The 2,826-nt window shown below is 42.3% G+C and overlaps 1 long non-coding RNA gene across 2 annotated transcripts; it reads left to right on the forward strand.

The window, feature by feature from the left end:
* Positions 1-474: 474 nt before the first annotated feature.
* LOC117463889 (uncharacterized) lies at positions 475-2,232 on the forward strand. 2 transcript variants are annotated; one of them, XR_004553978.2, is made up of 5 exons: positions 475-608; positions 899-1,035; positions 1,555-1,658; positions 1,820-1,936; positions 2,100-2,232. It is a non-coding gene; the product is annotated as an uncharacterized lncRNA (long non-coding RNA). The 2 variants fall into 2 exon arrangements; XR_004553979.2 differs by having other exon boundaries at positions 1,555-1,654.
* Positions 2,233-2,826: the final 594 nt, after the last annotated feature.

The following is a 2,826-nucleotide window of genomic DNA, read 5'->3' on the forward strand; positions in this document are numbered from 1 at the left end:
ATGAAGGATGAGCCTAAAACATGGTCATGCATCCAAAATGTTTATTTTTAACAAAATAAACACTTTAAAAAAAATAATTACCACTTTTTTTATTCAGCCTCATATGTCAGCCTCATATGGCTGTTGCTGCTGCTGCTGCTGCTGCTGGCGGAGGCTGCTGCTGCTGAAGGAGGGGGCTGCTGCTGGAGGAGGGTACTGCTAGGGTGCTGCTGCTGAAGGAAGAGGAGGCTGCTGACGGAGGACCGGGAATAGGTGTGTGGCAGAGTAAGGTGTTTGGCAGTGGCCGAGATGTTATGACCTTCGGTGCAGAGGTCTGTTGGGTCTTCTTTGCCTTCTTACTCTGACTCTTGCTGCCAAGATACCCTTTATGTTTATCCTTCCTCTCAGCCCTGATGCACTTTGATGCAATCCTTAACCTCAGCCTGATGTATGTTGAGAGGATTTTTTTTCTTCGGGTCATGGCATGAAGGCAGGTTGCTGTCCAGCAACATGGCTTCTTGTTCCAGCTGTGACACTGCATTTGAGGACTCCATGAGGGAATCGCTCATCCTCACACGGAACAGCTGCTCCACGTTCTGAACAAGGGTGAAAACCTCATCTGATGGACGGTAAAGTGCACCCCTTTTAAATTATTTTAATACCAGCAGACCAGCTCTCTTATTTATATCCTGTAGTGCCACAACAGAACCTTAGTTGTATTGCTTTTTTCACAGTGTCTTTCCCCCACCGTATCCCACCTTTTTTTGATTGCCCAAGTGCTCTAATTTGGTCTGTGTTGAAGATTTTTTGAAACTTTAGATTAATCAAATTGTGTTTTTTTGTTTAATGCCGAATGAATCCTCTTCTGGTTTCCCAGAGCCCTCTCGGCTCTCTTTCTTAGTAATCTCTCCCTTCTCAGTTGCCTCATTAGATCCTCCACGTGAGCCCGGTCACAACTGGCCCTTGGCAGTCTGGTCCCTGGAGCACCTGACCCTGGCAAACTGGCCTCTTCATAGCTGACCCCTGACTGACTGGCTCCTGGCACACTGATCTCTGGTAAGGTGGCCTCTTGATTGTCGGCTCCTGACATACTGGCCCCTGGCAGTCTGCTGACATCTGTCTCACTCTCTCTGTCTGTGATGTCCCTTTCATTCCCTTGGAACTCCACCTCAATATCTCCCTGAATCTCTGTAACAATAACAAGGCAATCTTGCTGTTATATGTGTATGCTGCCTTTACATGTGCACCTATTGTCATTTAAGGATACACTACTGTACACTCCTATAGTGACATTCATCTAAGTTCGTCTATTGGCAATGTTAAAGTATGAAGAAATCTGTATTATGTACATGTGGTATATGAGTCTTCAGAGAATCCCTGAACCCTGGTAGTTTTGAAGCTGTATAATCTGAAAGTTGCATTATGAGTGTAGTCTATCCTTGAATTATATAACATGGGAAACATTGTTAGCTTCATATATCATACCAATGTCTGATGTGCAGTAATATGTGTGGTCATTATTCCTGACAGCTGGAGGCATACTCCTTGACGTGAATTTTCTCCTTTTCGGTTTAGGCCGATGTATAAATACTGTTGGAACAGCATCTGGCCTCAACCTCAAATTTCCTCCTGATTTGTTGCCAATATATTGGTCGTCTTCAAAGTGTACCTGTGGGTAGGTAGGTTTGATCAGTTTCCCCTGCACACTTCACATGTCATTGAAGAGTCATAATTCTCTACACTTGGAAATATGATGCCCTTTAAAATGTTAATAAGTCATGTCACCTCTGTGAACATTACTTACATGACAGAGTTTTCTGCTGTTGTTGTCCTCTTTCAGACACAGGTTTTGTCTGTTGACCATTGCCATCCATCTCTTCCTTCGCTCTACGTCCTTAGGGAAGCCATACTACATCCAGAACCCCTTCTCGGATCGATTAGAGCACCCAAATGCTATGTATGACAACTGATCTATTAAAATGCAATATAAACGAAAGTGCCATAATATTTATTGTGCAAACATTTTAACATGAATATTGCTATGTCCTCTGTTCAGTCTGCTCCCAACTGTATTCTCTCCCCTTATTCACCACTGTTCCTATTCTTGCTCTGCTTTTTAGGGCCCAGGAAACAGATGAAGAGGATGTCCCTTTCACAAAGAACCTTCTTGTTTTTTTCAAAATGGTTAGGCCCCTGGATGCCCTAGACTAGAGTTCTGTATTGCTTTTTTGTAAATAGTTGCTTTTTTGTAAATAGTTGTTTGTATTTGTAAAATGTCCCCACCCACAATTGTTGTTCGCACAATTATGCTTGTGCGAACAACAATTGTGGGTGGGTGCTTATTGTGCTGCAGACGTTGAAGGACCTGAGTCTCCTGAGGAAAGACAGGTGAAAGGTGAGGAGAGGTCATCGCTTGGAAGGTTTTATATCCTGTGGTGTCTCAACAGAACTTAATATGAATTGCTTTATTGTCTCGTCGCTGGATCACCTCCCCCTGGCAAAGTGGCCTCGTCATTTTAATTTTTATTGTTGACAAACCTGTTTTTGTTGCTCTGGTGAACCATGGTTCAACAGGAGCTTCTGTAAATAGTTTTGTAAATAGTTTGAATATTTATCATAGTAATCATTTTCAGTCTCCCACTCTCTCAATTTAATTTATCGTTTCTTTGCCCCACCATATATTTTGTTGTCCAAGGGCACTAATTGGGTCTGTGTTGAAGATTGTTTTACACTTTAGATTAATCAAAATTGTGTTTTTTGGCTGAATTAATCTTTTTCTGTTGAACCCTAACCCTCTTTGTTCTCACTCATTCATTTGACTTTGTTTTGTTCTAACACACATCACTT

The sequence above is a fragment of the Pseudochaenichthys georgianus genome, chromosome 18, assembly GCF_902827115.2.
Source record: "Pseudochaenichthys georgianus chromosome 18, fPseGeo1.2, whole genome shotgun sequence".
Taxonomy (NCBI): domain Eukaryota; kingdom Metazoa; phylum Chordata; class Actinopteri; order Perciformes; family Channichthyidae; genus Pseudochaenichthys; species Pseudochaenichthys georgianus.